This window comes from Bos indicus, chromosome 15 (assembly GCF_029378745.1).
Source record: "Bos indicus isolate NIAB-ARS_2022 breed Sahiwal x Tharparkar chromosome 15, NIAB-ARS_B.indTharparkar_mat_pri_1.0, whole genome shotgun sequence".
NCBI classification, from domain to species: domain Eukaryota; kingdom Metazoa; phylum Chordata; class Mammalia; order Artiodactyla; family Bovidae; genus Bos; species Bos indicus.
The window spans coordinates 16,010,304-16,030,081 of record NC_091774.1 but is presented as its reverse complement, the minus strand read 5'-3'; the positions used below and the strand labels follow the sequence as shown (position 1 = coordinate 16,030,081).

Here is a 19,778-nt window from a genome sequence, read left to right as displayed (position 1 = left end):
TTGCCAATCACATCACTGTTGATTTGTGTTCCTTTTTATAACAAGGGCAAGAAAATGCATTCCTGTGCAGGTGTTTTCTAGAGAGGCTGCTCTCTCTCTTCAGATGCATTGCCTTCAATCAGCAGGATTCGTTCATCTGATAGAGTTCAAGCAGGGCTTTGCATCAAAGGGGCTGTGTGTGTCTTCTCTGTAAGTTTCACCAGCTTCTGAGGGCTGTGGGCATATCTTTCTTTGTCTGGGCAGGGAGGTGACTCATTTTCAGGTATGACTGGCTTGCAGCCATTTTCATCTTAAAGTTATCCTTAAGTTTCACATCTTTTCCTGGAAGAGGTTATAGAACAGAGTAGTTGTTCTCAAAGTGGTGTCATGTGGAACACCGGGGGGTTTCTGAGACCTAATAACTATCTACATAATAATATTAAGACTACTAAGATGTGTGTCTTTTCCACTGTATTGATGTTTGTACTGATGGTACAGAAGCAACAGTGGGTAAAACTACAGGCAGATCGATATGAATCAAGGCAGTGGAAATCAGGCCGCTTCTAACCAACATGGTATAGAAAGCCCATTTCACTTAAGAATGTTCTTGTTGAAGTGGTACAAATGATCAATTCTATTAAATCTCCAGGCTCAAGTACATCTTTTCAGTATCGTGTGTGACCAAGTGGGAAGTACACATAAAGTACTTCTGTTGCAAAGGGAAGAAGAGTCCTTGTGTGACAAGCACTTGAGTCCTGAGTTTAACTAGCAGCTTGTCTCAGGTTTAGTTGAAAGAACAATGGACAGACAATGGTTATTCTGAGTTAGGTATTTGATAGCTGCTGTTTTCTCAGAAGTGAATAAAGGGAGACGTCAAGAAAATCAATGGACAGTATTTGCGACTGATGGTAAAACTCAAGCTTTCAAGTGAAAATTAGAATTTTGAAAAACTTGCATTTGCCAACTGTGAGCTTGACAGCTACCCAATATGTGAAAGAGTTTTCTGATGATTGTGATCTGTGGTGAATTAACAAATGTGATTTTCTTGATATTGCTTACTTGAAATATTTCCATGTATGGAAGATTTTGCATAGGTCAGTGAACCATTATTTTTCTATGACCAACGGATGATGTTAGCAAATCCTGCATTGATAAAGAAAATTCCAAAGTGAAAGGTGGACTGATAGATTATAACATAACAGAATATAGAGAAATATCTGGGAAACATTCACCTGAAATGGCTTTTTAAAAAGCTTATTTTTTATTGAAATGTAGTTGATTTGCAATGTTGTGTTATTTTCAGGTATACAGCAAAGTGATTCAGTTCTATTATCTATTCTTTTTCAGATTCTTTTCTTATATAGGTTGTAAAATATTGAGTACAGTTACCTTTGCTATACAGTGGGTCCTTGTTATTTATCTATTTTACATATAGTAATGTGTATGTATTATCCCCAGATTCCTAATTTATCCCTCCCTTCCACTTTTCCCCTTTGGTAACCATAAGTTTGTTTTCTAAGTCTGTGAGTCTGTTCAATCTTTTGTAAGTTCATTTGTATCATTTTTTAAGATGACTTATTGATATACTTTACCTTGGTATGACAGTCTCTAGGTCCATGATGTTGCTGCAGATAACATTATTTCATTCTTTTTTTATGGCTGAGTAACATTCCGTTGTCCCTGGAGAAGGAAATGGCAACCCACTCCAGTATTCTTGCCTGGAGAATTCTATGGACAGAGGAGCCTGGTGGGCTACAGTCCATAGGGTTGCAGAGTCAGACACGACTGAGCAACTGACACACACACAACATTTCATTGTGTGTGTGTGTGTGCACATCTTCTTTATCCATCCATCTGTTGATGAACATTTAGATTGCTTGCATGTCTTGGCTACTGTAATAGTTCTACAGTAAACATTCAAGTAGGTCTAGTCTATCTTTTGAATTATGGTTTTCTCTGGATATATGCCGGAGAAGGCGATGGCAGCCCACTCCAGTACTCTTGCCTGGAGAATCCCATGGATGGAGGAGCCTGGTAGGCTGCAGTCCATGGGGTCCGAGAGGAGTCGTACATGACTGAGCAACTTCACTTTCACTTTTCACCTTCATGCATTGGAGAAGGAAATGGCAACCCATTCCAGTTTTCTTGCCTGGAGAATCCCAGGGACGGGGGAGCCTGGTGGGCTGCTGTCTATGGGATCGCACAGAGTCGGACATGACTAAATCGACTTAGAAGCAGCAGCAGCAGCAGCAGGAGCTGGATATATGCCCAGTAGTGGGATTGCTGGATCATATGATAGCTCTATTTTTAGTTTTTTGAGGAACCTCCAAACTGGTCTCCATATTGGCTTCACCAGTTTACTTTCGCACCAATAGTATAAGGAGGGTTTCCTTTTCTGCACACCTCTAACGTGTATTATTTGTAGACTTTTTGATGATGGCCATTCTGATTGGTGTGAGGTGATACCTCATTATCGTTTTATTTCCTTTTCTCTAATAATTAGTGATGTTGAGCATCTTTTCATGTGCCTTTTGGCCATCTCTGTGTTTTATTTGGAGAAATGTCTATGATATGGTTTTATAATGCACATTGCAACTACCTTTAAAGAATTATCACTTGCTGTGTTTTGGTATAGTTTCAAAGAATAGTCACAAATATATGAGAAGGGTATTAAAATACTTTTTCCAACTGTGTGTTTGAATGAGACCAGATTTTCTTCATCTTCTTCACCTAAAAAATGTGTAGCGGTAGATTGACAGCAGAAGCAAACGTTAGAGTACAGCTGTCTTCTGTTAAGCCAAACATTAAAGAAATTGGCAAAATTATAAAACAACACCATTCTTCTTACTGCTTTTTGTTTTAGAAATGAGTGTTTCTAATGTGTAACTTATACTGGGTTTATTGTTTTTAAATGGTTGACATATATTTTAAAAATGTAAAGGGGAGCACTTTTTTCCTTTTTGAGTGGCAAAGACTATAGATTCTGGAGCCAGACCAGCTGGGCTTTTTTGCCATTTACTAGTTATGTAAGTTTCTAGCAAGTTATTCTCTGTGCCTTAGTTTCCTTATTTGATAAATGAAGATAAGCCTCATAAAGCTATTAGGAGGACTAAATGAGTTCATGTGAGTTCCTCAATGCCCTTCACGTAGGAAATGTTCAGCAGTGTTTGGTTACTTCCATTTCCCTCTTTCCAAGACATGTAGTTCATTTGCCTCCAGGAAATTGTATTTTGCAGCATGTTTCCCTCTTTTCTAGTATAAATTGGGGGTTCTTATTACAAAACATAAATAGACTCACAGACCTAGAGAGTGAACTTATGGTTACCAGAGGGTAAGGGTGGGGGGAAGGGATAATTAGGGAATTTGGGACCAACATGTACACTTGCTATATTTAAAATGGATCACCGACAAGGGCCTACTATGTAGCACAGGAAACTCTACTCAATGTTATGTGGCAGCCTGGATGGGAAGGGCGTTTGGGGAGAATGGATATATGTATGGCTGAGTCCTTTGCTGTCCACCTGAAATTAATCACAACATTGTTAATCGGCTATGCTCCAATACAAAATTAAAAGTTAAAAAAAATAAGTCATCAGATGTGAATTAAGGGAAATTGAACAGCAGAAATAAAAGCAATGTCACAGACCTTAAAAAAATAAATAAATTGTGGTTTTTCTACTGGTGTTATTGTGTGTGAACTTCATGAATTCAGTGTGTGTGCATTCTTCTTGACCTAGCTCTGTAGCTCTTGACAGATTCTTTGAAAGGTGTTGTCCGTGATCCCAAACATGCAGGTGAAAGAGAGGAAGGAGGTAAGCGTGGCCCAGCAGATCCAGTGTGTGTGCCCTGAGAGGGATGTGGGACTCTCTCCCTGCTCACTGCTCCACGCCACCGTCCAGCTGCTTGTGTCGTTACGTTTCTGTACCGGTGAGCAGTCCTCCACTTTGTACAGCTGTCTCTCTCAAGCATGTCATATTTGTCACAAGCCTCGTACTGGGCACTCTTTTGTCCTGACAGATACTCAACGTCATAGATCTTTGTGGAATGTATAGATGAGTTGTTTAGTTGCTAAGTTGTGTCTGACTCTTTGTGATCCCAGGGACTGCAGCCTGCCAGACTCCTCTGTCCATAGAATTTTCCAGGCAAGCATACTGGAGCAGGTAGCCATTTCCTTCTCCAGGGGGTCTTCCCGACCCAGGGGCTGAAGCTGCGTCTCCTGCATCGGCAGGCGGGTTATGTACCACTGAGCCAATAGGGAAGCCCATACATAAGGAGATGAGCGAATTAGTGAGTGATTCCGCACGGTGCTGCTAATCCAACTCACAGACCCATGAGCTTTTGTAACTCATAGGAGTTATAAGAAACCCAGATACTATCACAAATACCCACGTGTTTTAAAATATCATTTAAATTCTGTGGTGTGCTTTGGAACAGTCCAAGTTGAGTTTGCATCTCAACCTTAAGGCCGTGAGCTTTGTGACTCAGAGTGCCATTCCTGCTTTTGTTTAGGTGAAAAGGAGATAATGAAACCTAATTCTCAAGGATGTGAGAATTATCTGATGTAGTATTTGTACCATATCGTGCTCAATAATGTTACTTTCTATGCCTTCCTTCCCTGTAATTAGATAGCTGCTTGTCATGTTTGGCTTGCTGACATAGTTGGCCATGTGATTTCTGAGTTTCAGAGGTAGACATATTTATTGTATAATATGATAGGCAGTTTCCCAGGCTTTTTTTCATCATATTGAATTAGATGTATTTTTTGTATGATTGCTTTGTTATTGTATCTTTATAACAATATTTTAGATGTAACTGAAATAGTCATTGGAGAAGGCAATGGCAACCCACTCCAGTACTCTTGCCTGGCAAATCCCATGGACAGAGGAGCCTGGTAGGCTGCCGTCTGTGGGGTCGCACAGAATCGGACATGACTGATGCGACTTAGCAGCAGAAATAGCCATATTCCCTTATGCTAACCGTCATTCAGGTTAGCAGTTATGAAATAACGGGGCACCAAAACTATCAATTTCAAATATAAATTTATGAAAAAGTAACAATTTATGCAAAGAATTCTTCACTTTAAAGGAGTAAATGCAGATTAGTTGGTTGGCTAATTTTAGGAAAACTTGTCACTTTTAATTGTTTATCATCATTTTGCTTCATAAATCTAACACGTTTTGACTTAAAACATGATTGAATTATAAAATTTCAGTTTACCACAACTTTTCAGTTCATGTGTTGTACAAGATCTTATATGAAAGAGAAGTCCAGGCTTCCCAACCCTGATTCTGCATTCAAATCAGTTGTGAAGTGTGGCTCTCCAAAATTCATTTCTGGTCCACACTTGAGGTGATCTTGATGTTATAGGTCTGACATGGGGACTTGGAGGTAACATTTTAAAAATGTCCCTGAGTACTTTGATGCACCACAGGCCTGGAATTCATTGTTAAAGTGGAGACACTACTGTGAAAATAATAGATGGCTAAATGAGAGAGGTGGGAGGGGCGGCTTCATCCGCTGCCTTGGTGTTACAGTGGTTGGCAGCAGCTTGCTCTCCTAAGCTTTTATAAGTAATAACACAAACCTGCCTGTATATATTGGCATTTATGCAGGCATATAGGGAGAGAAGGAAGCTTTCTCTGAGCCTTTTCCCATTGTTCACAAGCAAGGACATTTCATTAAAACTCCTCTAATATTGATGTAAGAAATTAGGCAGGAAAAGAGGACTTAGAATCAAGTGTGCACTTTGCAGTATACCTGAATCATTGTAAATTAACTAGACTTCAGTTAAAAAAAAAGAATTAAGTATACATTACAATCCCAGTCCTGGGTATATATCCAAAAAAAACCCCAAGAATACTAATTCAAAAAGATACATGCATCCCAGTGTTCATAGCAGCATTGTTTACAGTTGCCACGATATGGAAGCAACCTAAGTGTCCAACAACAGAGGAATGGGTAAGGAAGACGTGATCTATATACACAGTGGAATACTACTCAACCATAAAAAGGAGTGATATCTTGTCATTTGCACTAACATGGATGGACTTGGAGGGCAAGACATACAGAAAAATGCAAATGCTATATGATATCACTTATATGTGAAATCTAAAAAATACCCCAAACTAGTGAATATAACAAAAAGGAAGCCGACTCACAGATACAGAGAAACCTGACCAGTGGTTATCAGTGGGAAGAGAGGGAAGCAGGGGGAAGGTCAATATAGGGAGAGGATTAAGAGGTACAAATTATTATGATTAAAATAAGCTCCAGGGATATACTTAGCTTACATAGCCAATATCTTATTATAACTAAAAATGGAGTATAACCTATAAAATTGTGTATTACTGTATTGAACACTTGTAATATATAATATTGTACCTCAACTATAATTCGATTTAAAAAATTGTGTGCATGACTAACTGATCTTTGGAAGGCAGGATTGCTTAGTAAGAAGAACTTTATTGTTGGAGGGGCTGAGGGACTGTTCTGCTGGTTAGTTTTGTGACCTTGGGCATGACTTAACCACTGTGAGCCTAGTATCCTTGTCTACAAAATGGGAATAGAGTTGTGATAATTAAATACAGTAATTTTTATATCACCCTTGCACTTAATGTTGTTCAGTCGCTCAGTCATGTCCGACTCTGCAACCCTATGGACTGCAGCATGCCAGGCTTCCCTGTCCTTCACCATCTCCCAGAGCTTGCTCAAACTCATATCCATTGAGTCAGTGATGCCATCCAACCATCTCATCGTCTTTCATCCCCTTCTCCTCCTGCCCTCAATCTTTTCCAGCATCAGGGTCTTTTCTAATGAGTGGGCTCTTTGCATCAGGTGGCCAAAGTATTGGAGCTTCAGCTTCAGCATCAGTCCTAATGACTATTAAGGGTTGATTTTCTTTAGGATTTACTGGTTTGATCTTGCAGTTCTGGAACACTCAGGAGTCTTCTGCACTTAATAGGCCCTCAATAAATGGTAGCTCCTGATTGAATGGTTATATGTTTAATGTTTAATTTCTTGGGGGGATATTGGTTGCTTAAACTGTGTAGTTCATTCACGAGCCAATGTTGATTTGTGAAGTTGGTGGTGAGTGTGATAAGAAGAGAGGTACTTGCCTCTTGAGAGTCCCAGTCCCCACGAGACACTGCTGCCTGGCAGGCCTCTGGGGTCCACTCAGCCGCAGCAACATGCGTCCATAAGTTCTGGAAAGCTGAAGGAACAAATATGTATGTTTAAAGATGATTTAAATCTCAGTCATTCAATTAATATAGAACTTATTTATTGAAGCCGATCCAAGTAAATAAGTTCTAGAGACAGATCTGTTACACAGCGTAGTGCCTAGAGCTGACAGTACTGTATTGTGTATTGAAAAGCTGCTGAGAGGATGGGTCTAAGGTAAGATCTTACCACACACACATGCACACATCAGTCTCACAAACAACAGAGAGGGTGAGAGAAAACTTTGGGAGGTCATGGATATGTCCGTGACCTTGGTGGTGGTGATGATTTCATGGTGTATTCTTATCCCCAAACTCAATGAGTTGCGTACATTAACTATGTATAGCCTTTTACATGTTAATAACACCTTAATAAAGTGGTTTTAAAAAAACACTCGAGGAAAAGAATCTCTGAAGTCCAGGTACTTCTAGTTTTAAGTAAGTTAACCAGCAAATACATCAATGTGAAATATGAATTATATTATTATGTGCCATTTGAGTCAAGGTATTTAGATAGTCTTTGGATTTGATATTAAAATCCAAATTTAGGACTTCCCTTGTGGTCCAGTGGTTAAGAATCTACCTGCCAATGCAAGGGACACAGGTACTATCCCTAGTCGGGGAAGATGCCACACGTCAAGAGGCAACTAAGCCCGGGACCACAGCTACTGAAGGCCAAGCTCTAGAGCCCAAGAGCTGCAACGGCTGACGCCCTTGCACCCTAGAGCCTGCGCTCAGAGACAAGAGAAGCCACTGCAATGAGAAGCCCGAGCACCTCTACTGGAGAGTAGCCCCCTGCCAGCCGCAGCTAGAGAGATTCCATATGCAGCAGTGAAGATCCAGCTTAGACAAAAATAAAAAACCTCAAATTTAAAAAATGACTTCCCCTTGGTAGATGAAGTTCTTTTATCATGGACTCTCTCATTGTGAGTCCAGGTGGTAGGACTGAGATGATTCCTTTTTTTGTTTTTTTTAATGGTGCATAGTTGGATACCCTCAGAGGTCTCCTGACTGCACCAGCTCTCAGACCTGTGGGAAGGAAGCAGAAATCAAAGGCTGCATTTAGAGCACAGTCCCAGGGCTCCCAGGGTAGCGCAGTAGTAGTGGTAAAAGAATCTGCCTGCCAATGTGGGAGATGCTGGAGATGCAGGTTCGATCCCTGGGTCGGGAAGATGCACTGGAGAAGAAAATGGCAACCCACTCCGGTATTCTTGCTTGGAGAATCCCCATAGACAGAGGAGCCTGGTGAGGCTACAGTCCATGGGGTCGCAGAGTAGGACATGACTGAGCAACTAAGCATGCACGCACACATGCCTGTAATTAAGCTGTTTTAGCGCTAGATGGCTATCTTTTTTTTTTTTTTTGCCCAGTAGCTTTTACCAGGAGAAGGCAATGGCAACCCACTCCAGTACTCTTGCCTGGTAAATCCCATGGATGGAGGAGCCTGGTAGGCTGCAGTCCATGGGATCGCTAAGAGTCAGACATGACTAAGCGACTTCACTTTCACTTTTCACTATTATGACTGGAGAAGGAAATGGCAACCCACTCCAGTGTTCTTGCCTGGAGAATCCCAGGGTTGGGGGAGTCTGAAGGGCTGCTGTCTATGGGGTCGCACAGAGTCGGACATGACTGAAGCGACTTAGCAGCAGCAGCAGCAGCTTTTACCAAGCCCAGGTTTCCTGAGTAGTTTGAAAGAGACAACTCACCTTTGAGTTAAGCTCTGTAGAATTGAGAATATGTTTGTAATTGGTTATTTTTACATGTACCTTAATTCCATTAATGTATATTTATCGAGTATCCCTGGTGGCTCAGATGGTAAAGAATGCAAGACGCTCAGGTTCAATCCCTGGGTCAAGAAGATCCTCTGGAGAAGGGAATGGCTACCCACTCCAGTATTCTTGCCTGGAGAATTCCATAGACTGAGGAGCCTGGCGGGCTATATAGTTCATAGGGTTGTAGAGTTGTATCCGACTGAGTGACTAACATTTTCCCTTTTTTTTTTTTTCTTTTTCATTGAGTATCCATTATATGCTAGAGACTGCTGCGTTCACTTATCGTGAAATGTGTGCAGATGAGTCATTGATTCAATAAATAAGTATTGAGCACTTACTTTGGTCTTATTCCTGCTAGAAACTGGAGATACAGAGGTAAATAAGGCATGGCCTCTGCTGTTAATCAATTATAAGTTATTAGGGGGACAAACTAAAAAAATTAAATACACAGGGAATTTAATATATTGTGGCGTAAGTGTGCATGAACTGTGATGGGAACACAAGTGAGTGGCATGTAAAAAATTGGGAGAGGAGGGGTAGATGATTTCCTGGAGGAAGTGGCACTAGAAGAGGACTTCCAGAGACATTCGGATAGTCAGGGTATATATTGTAGTGTTTAGTGTGTGCTGAAGTTAGAGTTTCCTTGACTCAACTCATGCGGGGAGAAAGGCCCTCCAGATGGAGAAAACTTTGGAGAAAATGCAAGTATTACTCTAGGTTTTGTGCAAAGGATATTTGGGTTAATAGACACGAGATTGTGCTAAGTCATGTAGTACTTTAGATATTAACAGTGTTATTTTCTTAGAATAGGTGTCAGAACAATTAATTTTTTTAAATAAGGTAGGTATCAGAAGTTCTTTTTAAAAAACTTATTGAAATTTAGTTAATTTATGATGTGTTAGTTTCAGGTATATAGCAAAGTGATTCAGTTATACATATATGTATAAATATATGTATTATTATTTCTTTACATTCTCTTCCATTATAGATTATTACAAGGTACTGAGTATAGTTCCATGTGCTATACAGTAGGTCTTTGTTGTTTATCTATTTTATATATAGTAGTGTGTATATTTTAATCCCAATCTCTTAATTTATCCCCTTTCCCCTTCCCCTCTGATAAGTGTAAGCTTGTTTTCTATGTCTGTGAGTCTTTTTCTATTTTGTAAATAAGTTCATTTGTATAATTTTTTTAGATGCCACCTATGACTGGTATCATATGATATATGTCTATCTGAAGTTCTTGATTGTAAGCTGCACAAAGTAAGTTTGGCTAAATTAAGCAATTTGTTATTGTCAGTCATGTCCGACTCTTTCTGACCCCATGGACTGCAGCACACCAGGCTTCCCTGTCCTTCATCATCTCCCGGAACTTGGTCAAACTCATGTCCATTGAGTCGGTGATGCCATCCAATCATCTCATCCTCTGTCGTCCCCTTCTCCTCCTGCCTTCAATCTTTCCCAGCATCAGGGTCTTTTCTAATGTCAGCCCTTTGCATCAGGTAGCCAACTTAAGCAATAGAAGAATTTATTGAAAGTACCTTGGGCAGCTCACATATTAATGGAAAGCCTCAGAAAATGAGCAGGATATCTTTAGGTGAAGATATACTGGGAACCCATGCAGGGCTAGACTTGTTGTCTTGTGATGATGGTGGTCACCATAGACACCACTGCTACTCTTAAACTCTTGGGGGTTCTGTTACCATAGACACTTTAGCAACACCCTTTGTTTTTGTTTCATTTCCTCGAGATTCAGAGTCTTTGGTTGGAACATCAGTTAACTAGGCCTAGGTCCTTCTAACTGCTAGAACAGAGAGGGGCCTTTTGGCTTCTGTAACAGGAGGTAGACTCAGCCCCAAGGCTTACACAAAGAATTCAGAGTTCTCCAACACTATTTAATTTAGTATTTAATTAGAGGTGATTGACTATCAGGAATATGATAGGTAATAGTTGAAAGCTGAACCACATAATTCTAAATTATTTTCCATTTCTGTAGTATTTATAATGCACTTTTATTTATTTTTATTGAAGTACAGTTCATTTACAATGTTATGTTTCTGGTGTACAGCAAAGTGATTCAGTTATATATACACACACATATATATTGCTTATCATATTCTTTTCAATCATGGTTTATTTTTAATACTTATTTAATTGGCTGTGCCATATTTGCACATGTGGGATCTTTATCATGGCATGCAAACTCTTAGTTGGGGCATGTGGGATCTAATTCCCTAACCAGGGATTGAACCCTGGCCCCTTGCATTGGTAACATGGAGTGTTAACTGCTGGACTACTAGGCAAGTCCCTCGATTATGGCTTATTAAGAGATATTGAATATAATTCCCTGTACGGCAGGATCTTGCTTTTTATCTGTTTTATATTTAGTAGTGTGTATCTGCTAATCCCAAACACTTAATTTATTCCTCCCCCCATCCTGTTTCCCCTTTGGTAACCATAAGTTTGTTTTTTATGTCTGTGAGTCTTTCTGTTCATTTGTATCATGTTTTAGATTCTGCATGAAGTGATGCCATTTGGTATCTGCCTTTCTCTTTCTGACTTCATTTAGTAAAATAATCTCTAGGTCCATCCATGTTGCTGCAAGTGGCATTATTCTGTTCTTTTTTACGGGTGAGTAATATTCCATCGCACACACGTATCACATCTTCTCTATCCATCCCTCTGCTGATGGGCGTTTAGGTTGCCTCTGTGTCTTGGCTGGTATAAGTCGTGCTGCTGTGAACATTGATGTGCAGGTATCTTTTTGAATTTTCTAGGTGTATGCCAAGGGATGGGATTGCTGGATCCTATGATAACTTTATTGGATTTTGAAAACCTCCCTTAAATACTGGACTGTGGGTCTGTAGATGCAGCTTCGTTGTGCTCCTTACCCACACTTAAGCGCCAGTGAACTCCCTATCGCTTAAAGTGCCCGGGCACCTCGGTGACTCAGTTCCTGTGCCTCACCTTTACCTCCCTGGGCTCATCTTTCCTCACTAGCACCCTCTCGTCACCCTGAATTGGATTAACAGCCTCCTCCTTTTTTCCACTTCAGCTTAGGAGTCTCTTTCTCCCTGTCATTTCAGCTCCTGAATCACCTCCATCAATCAATAGATAGGAAGGAATTACTCCTGAGCCTCCAAAACTTTGTGTCCCTGTAATAGGGCACTTACTCCGCAGTGAAATTTGGATCGCTGTGTGCACCTTGTCTCCAGAACCAAATCATAACATCCTAAGGCCAAGGACAGTCTTATTCATTTCTTTGTTATTTATAGCTCCCAGCACAGTGCCTTGTTGAACTCAGCTGTTACTTTAAAGCTTAAGCATACATTCGCATTTTGGTTCACACTGATAATATCTCAGAGATATTTTTAAATAAGCATTACAGAGTTATACTTCACACAACTTTAGAGAAAGTTATTCATCACAAATTCCACCTTGAGAGAGTCTAAATTAAATAGGTGTATTTACTGTACATGTACTTTATGATGATCCAAGGATTCCAATTCAAGTTCAGTGCCCAGACCATACCCTGTAGAGACTGGGAAGTTTGGAAACCTTCCCCCCTCCCACCTTGGGTTTCAAATACTGGTTCCTTGGGGGAAAGTGAGTGAGAAGGCCTCTTCAGGTATGTGCCTTCAGTTTAGTGTTCGAGATTCCTGTTTCCTTTTACAGTGTGTGCAGGTGTTCATAGCCTGGGGTGCTGGGACCTGTCTTCCCCCAGGCCTCAAGTCCAAAAGTGTGACTTGGCTACCTCAGGGAAGGAGCTTGGCTTCACATGAGGGTCTGTGAACAGACCAGCCCTTATTTTTCTGGTATTGGCTGTGGGGTCTCCAGATTCCTCCTAAGACCTCGTTTCTAGGGCATCTGTCTCCAGGAGTGGACTATTCAACTCCCCGGGGAAACCTCCAGTCCTGCCAGGATCGGAAGGCTTGATTGCTTACATTTGACTTTGAGGACGCTGGCACACTCAGTAAATTCCTCAGCTCTTTGAAAAGGAAGGTGGAGGCCGCAGAATTGTTCTGTTGCCTGTGGTTAAAATCTCTGTCATAAAGTTAGAGGAGGTTATTCTCATCTCGTCGGTAAAGTTGTTTTTGAAGGCATTAGGTGGTTTTGGCTTACGTGGGCCTGGCGGAAAGTCTTGCACTTGGGCGCAATGACACCTGGGAGGTTTTCTGGGTTTGGTTTTTGTTTTTTTTTGCAGTGAGTAAAGGCTTTGAGGAATCTGGCCTGCAGACCCCAGAGCATCACTGCCGGCTATAGTGGGGACAGTGAGTGCTTCCTCCTCTTAGGGTACTGAGAGGGCCTGGGAATCGTTGGGAACTCTCAGAGACCCACTTTGGAAGGACCTCTTTAAACTTGGCAGTGACAGCGTCCCAGAGGATATGCCAAGTCTCTCCATCGGTCAGCAAGGAGGGAGCAAGAGAACACAGGCTGTATACAGAAAGGAGCAAGGACTTGGATAGTGCCCAGCTCTAAGGTTCCCAGGACACTGGCCCCAGCCTATATGTATTGAAGTATAGTTGATTTGCAGTATTGTGTTTAATTTCTGCAGTTATGACGAAGTGACTCAATTCTACATATATATATTCTTCATTATGGTTTTATCACAGGATATTGAATGTAGTTTGCTGTGTTATACAGTGGGATCTTGTTTATCCATCCTATATATATACATAGTTTGCATCTGTTAATCCCAAGCTCCCAGTCCCTCCCCCATCTCTCCCCCACCCTTGGTAACCACAAGTCTGTTCTGTGTATCTGTGAATCTGTTTTTATTTTGTAGATATGTTCACTTGGTTCACATTTAGATTCCACATGTAACTGGTACCATTTGGTGTTGATCTTTCTGACTTACTTGCTTAGTTTGATCATCTTTAGGTCCATCCGTGTTGCTGCAAATGGCAGTATTTCATTCTTTTTAATGACTGAATAATACGCCATTATTTACACACACACACACACACACACACGTATATGCTTGTGTGCTTACTTACTTCAGTTGTGTCCGACTCTTTGCATCCCTATGGACTGTAAGCCTGCCAGATTCTTCAGGCAAGAATACTGGAGTGGGTTGCTGTGCCCTCCTCCAGGGGATCTTCCCAACCCAGGGATCGAACTCACACCTCTTGTATTGCAGGTGGATTCTTTACTGCTGAGCCACCGGGGAAGCCCCATATATACATACATAATCACATCTTCTTTAGCCATTTATCTGTGGATGGATATTTAGGTTGTTTCCATCTCTTGGCAATTGTAAATAATGCTGTAATGAACATTGGGGTGCATGTCTCTTTTTGAATTACAGCTTTGCTTGGATATGTGCCCAGGAGTGGAATTGCTGGATGCACCGACCTATATTAAATGACAACCGCAAGCTGCTGGGCAGTTTAAGTGCTCAGTTGTGCACTTCCGATCATAATTGCCCTGGTTGTCGGGGGCAGGCAGGCCATTGTAAGGGGAGGTGTTCTAGAGAGAGTAACCTGAAGATGTCTTGGGGTGAACTTTAGAGGACCTCGGGAAGGGAGTGTGAAATGGGGCCTTGGAGAATGAGGGTGGCATGTTCATGGGATACTGGAATGCTGAGGGGACCAGCGAGACTGGTGACAGCTAAAGGAAGGGTCTGAGTGTAGTGGCCTTGAAAACCATGCAGAGTTTGAACTTGAAGCAATAGCCAAAATGGTGATGTACAGCGGATTGACAAGCTGACAGTGCAGTTTAATTAAGGACAGGTGATTCCCAGCTGTGTGTCCTCTGCTCTCTACACCTGAAGGAGACTCCTGAGCCTGTTACATTGGTCTGTTTGTGGATTCTGGATCTGGTCTTAGGAACAAAGTAGTTAACGGTGAAGGCGAGGCTGGTGAGCAGGTGACCAGGGTTCTTGTTGTGCCTCTCACTTCCGCCAGGAAACTCACTTCATTTTTACCTTGATTCATTTCCTCTCAACAAGGAGGCCTTTGTCATCACTACTATGGAGTGAGGCAGAAAAAAGCCTTATTCAGGGTCGCATTGCCTAAAGGCCTCTGGACATTTACAGAGAAAGTAAGAGTGTAGAACCGTAATGGGAAGGAAGTTTTCAGTGCTTTAGAAGCTAGCCAGAAGCAGTCATGCTCATAGAGAAGCAAAGGATTCTTTTTGTTGACAAATGACGTACAGTTTTTGCAAAGAGAAAGGAACTATTCTGGGTGAAATGGGTCATCATCAATCAAGGTAGAAAGGTTGAACCCTCAAACTGGACTTGCAGAATTTCACCCTCTGTGGACTGCAACACAAACAGACGTCTGGTTTTCCTTCAGGTGGGGCCCCCTGCCCAGAGGGAGACCCTGAGCCTGTTTTCTGTTGCTCCTGCCACTTTCCCCATGAAGACCTAAGCTGTGTCCTTGGTGGTCTTAGATGAAGGTCTGGTTTGAAAGCAGGTAACTCCTTATGTGGAGATTGACTTTTTTTGAAACCCCTCGAGGCAACTCCTTGCAAAGATTACACAGAAGCAGAATCCTTGCTCAGCCACTGTTTTTGTTGTTCAGCTGATCAGTTGTGTCCAACTCTTTGCGACCCCAAGGACTGTAGCATGCTAGGCTTCCCTGTCCTTCACCATCTCCCAGAGTTTGTGCAAATTCATGTCCATTGAGTCAGTGATGCTGTCTAACCATCTCATCCTCTGTCGTCCCCTTCGCCTCCTGCCCTCAATCTTTCCCAGCATCAGGATCTTTTCCATGAGTGGGCTTTTTGCATCAGGTGGCCAAAGTATTGGAGCTCAGCTTCAGCATCAGTCCTTCCAATAAATATTCAGGGTTGATTTCCTTTAGGATTGACTGATTTGATCTCTGCAATCCAAGGGGCTCTCAAGAGACTTTGAAAGCACCTGTTCTTCCACACTCAACGTTTATGGTCCAGCTTTCATGGATGCCCCTAAACACTGCCCTGTTCCATATGCCCTGGGCCCCAGCCAGGCCCTGCAGCACTCGCCGGGAAGGGGTGGCGTCTAGGCATCTCCTGTGGTTTATGGCAGCTCCTGCTCCGGGGGCTGGAGAAGTGCTAACAAGGAAAACCACATCTCTGCTCATGATGGATACTGATGTCTAGTTTCTGATTTCAGAGACCCTTGACCCTACTGGTTAGATTACGGACACTGTGTTTTTACATAGGAAAACACATGCAAATTACACGACCAGAGTTCCTAATGAAGATCCTGAATGAACAGGAAGGGAAAGATTACGTGCTCGTGGGCCTGGGGTTGGTGTCTGTTTTTTGCCACGTAGCCCAGGAAGCTCCTTCAGAGCCTGTGATCCGTGTTACTGTCGTTTGCCCTTGTCTTCCCAGTGAGGGAAGGGAAGTAAAGTGATTCCTTTCCGGTGTGGCAGTACCCGCCCCGCCCCCAGCCCCGGGGGGATCTCTGGGCTCAGTGGAGTTATCATCCCTGGACCTGTCTGTCCATAGGGTCTGTCCTGATCATCTGCTCGGCCAGCCTTTTCTCTCGCCCTCTGAGAAGGGCAGAGTGGGAACAGGACTCAGTGTGGGGGCTGCCGCATCTTAAATGACTGTCAGTGAGGAACTGAGATCCTGTCCTTCAGTCTCCATCAGTGCTTGTGTGTGTGTGTGCGTGTGTTCATGCACGAGTGTGAACTGCATTTGTTCTTTCCTAATACTGAACCTGCGGAAGAAATGGTGACAGGGGCACGTCTTTGATGCCCTCAGTGCTCATGCCCAGCATCCAGCCCTGCCATCTGCACAGCGCTCTGTGGCCTGGAGCCTTGGAGCTCGCTGCCACTTGACAGGCCATTGGATAAGGTGTGGAAAAACGATTTATACCAGTCTGGTGGTGATAGGAGCGACTTAATGCGGGGTTCTTGTTTTTTTTTCCCAATTTATTTTTGAAAAAATTTTTTAACTGACATCTAGTTGATTTACAATGTTTTAATTTCTGCTATACAGCAAAGTGATTCAGGTATATATGTACATATATACACACACACACATTCTTTTTTTAATCATCTTCTCCATGATGATTCACTATTGAATGTAGTTCCCTGTGCTATGCAGTAGGACCTTGTTTATCCATTCTAGATGTAATAGTTTGCATCTGCTAATTTCAGCCTCCCACCCCACCCCTCCTCCAGCCCCCTCCCCCTTGCAGCCACAAGTCTGTTCTCTTTGTCTGTGACATTGTTTCTGTTCCATAGATGGGTTCATTTGTGTCTTATTTTAGATTCCACACATGATTGATATCATATGGTGTTTGTCTGTGACTTACTTCACTTAATATGATAATCTCTAGCTACATCCATGTGGCTGCAAATGGCATTGCTTTGTTCTTTTGATGGCTGAGTAGTATTCCATTGTCTACATGTACCATATCTTCTTTATCCAGTCCTCTGTTGATGATGGACATTTAGGGTGTTTTCAGGTCTTGGCTGTTGTGAATAGTGCTGCTCTGAACACAGTGGTGCATGCATCTTTTTTAATTCAGAGTTTTGTCTGGATATATGCCCAGAGTGGGATTGCTGGAGCACATGATAACTGGCATCCATGTCGAAAGCATGTATCCATATATACACACATCCCCTACACACTCCTTTATACACCCATCCAATATACATGTATATTCTTAGGTATGCCTCAATTTTATTGGCAGTTTGCTCTCTGTTATCACTTACAATTCGTAGTCAATCTGATAGTACAATTTGATAGTAGGGCCTGAAGTTGTAATCTGCCTGCATATGCCATTCCTGACCCAGATCTACTTTAAGAGAATACCACACTTAAAAAAAAAAAAGTTGAATTGGAGTGTAATTGATTTACAATGTTGTGTTCCTTTCAGGTATACAGTAAAGTGATAACAGTTGTGTGTATATATATATATATTTTTTTTTTTTTCCCCAGATTCTTTTCCATTATAGCTTATTACAAGGTATTGGATACAGCTCCTTGTGCCGTATAGTTTATCTACTGTTTATCTATTTTGTATATAATATATCCTTGTTTATCTACCTTATACGCAGTGGTGTGTATCTGTCGCACTCGCTTCTCTTTGCTGAAGTGTGTGGGTCCTCACTGCCCCTGACGCTCATCTGGTGGGGGAGGGGCTGCGGGTACAGCAGGTGGGTTTGTGTTTTCCTGTTTCTTTTTCTGTGTACACTGTTCTCCTTCTGGCTTAGGGCTTCTCAACCGTGGCTGCGTATCAGAATCATACGAAGAGCTCTATGAAATGCAGATGCCCGGGTCCTATCCTGGGACGCTGACTGCCAGGTCCGGGTGAGGCCGGGGTGCTGGCACTGGAGAGCTCCCCAGGGGATCCTCTCGGGCGGCCACGCTTGCTCTGCGCGGCTCTCCAACTTTCCACCAACATTTTCCACCTGTCTGCATTAGAAGCCAGCCTAGATTTGCCTTTGGATCCAGGCCATTGACGATTTCTAATTTTAACTTTCAACTTTGAGACTTACAGATGTAGAGGGTGAGGCCCAGAAGGGACTGAGTGTCTTTCCATGGTAGTCCCTGTGGATTGGCCAGAAAGAGAATGCTGACAGATGCTGTCAGAGGCGCTGAAACTGTCATTTTAGGCTGATCTTTATATAGTATGTCATTCATACTCAGATTATATTCAACCTTAAGCTCTAACTCACAACTGCATTATTTAACATCGTAAGGTAAATATTCTAGTCGTCCAAATCTTTTTTTCTCTTTTTCTCTGTAGTCTAGACATGCTTATGCTCCATGTGAAAAGAAAGATAGCTAATCACTTGGTCGTGTCTGACTCTCTGTGACCCCATAAACTGTAGCCTACTCTGTCCATGGAGTTCTCCAGGCAAGGATACTGGAGTGGGTAGCCTTTCGCTTCTCCAGGGGATCTTCTGAACCCAGGGATTGAACCCAGGTCTCCTGCATAGTGGGCAGACTCTTTACCGACTGAGCCACCAGGAAAGCCTTTTGCTACATGTGAGCACACGTTCAAATGTCATTTCATGGGTTGAGGGAGAGAAACTCAGGAAGAGGATGAGTAAATTTCCATCTTACAGCCTCTCGGAATAATTAGTTGCTTTGGCCTTATGGGAAATGGATAGATAACCATCCTAGCAAGAAATTTTGAATGACCCATTTGACGTGATGGCTGAAAAACCGTATTTTTTACTAATGGAATGATCTTGCAGGCAGGGATTTTAATTTTTTTAAAAAGCATGACTCTTTGCCCAGAGTAAACTAAATTACCTTTGCCAAAAAGAGCCTTCAACTTGGTGCCCACGGGGAGAGGTCAGTGCAGAGAGGGCGGAGCCTGGACTCCCCCCTCACACTGAGTGCTCCCACTCATCACACTGAGTGCTCCCTCAGTGTTGTTTGTGCTGTATCAGTGTCATGTCCTGGTACTTCATGTTCAATGACAGCAGGATTGAACCCAGTGTCACTTTTAATTGAAACAGGAAGCGTGTTCAGCTTTGTGTGTGAAGCAGCCACGTGGGATCCGAAAGGCCAGTGCTGGGCAGAGGGCCAGAACCCATGACCCGGGCTCACACTGCCGCACAAGGCTCCAGAACCCCCAGAGTGGGGCCGATCGCTCTGTGCTGGGCTGCAAGCAGCCCTTGCTAACACGTGGTCTGGCAAAATGACCATTCCTCTCTGCATCTTTGAGATGCTCCAAGAGACAGCTGCTCTTTCCGTTTTAGTTTTCCCTGTCTGGCCTCCCCGCCCCCTTCCCTTTGACTGCTCCGAACCTGGTGGCTTGTCCAGCTCCACAGGGGACTTGATGTTTGTGGCTGCTGTTGCCACTGGCCTTGGAAATGAATTGTGTGAAAAGGCCCCTGCCTTTGCTCAGTGTGTC

At 42.5% G+C, this 19,778-nt stretch overlaps 1 protein-coding gene across 7 annotated transcripts in view; it reads left to right on the top strand.

The window, feature by feature from the left end:
- AMOTL1 (angiomotin like 1) overlaps nt 1-19,778 on the top strand; it is a 198,308-nt gene that overhangs the window by 89,298 nt on the left and 89,232 nt on the right. The gene's annotated exons all lie outside the window — the stretch shown is intronic.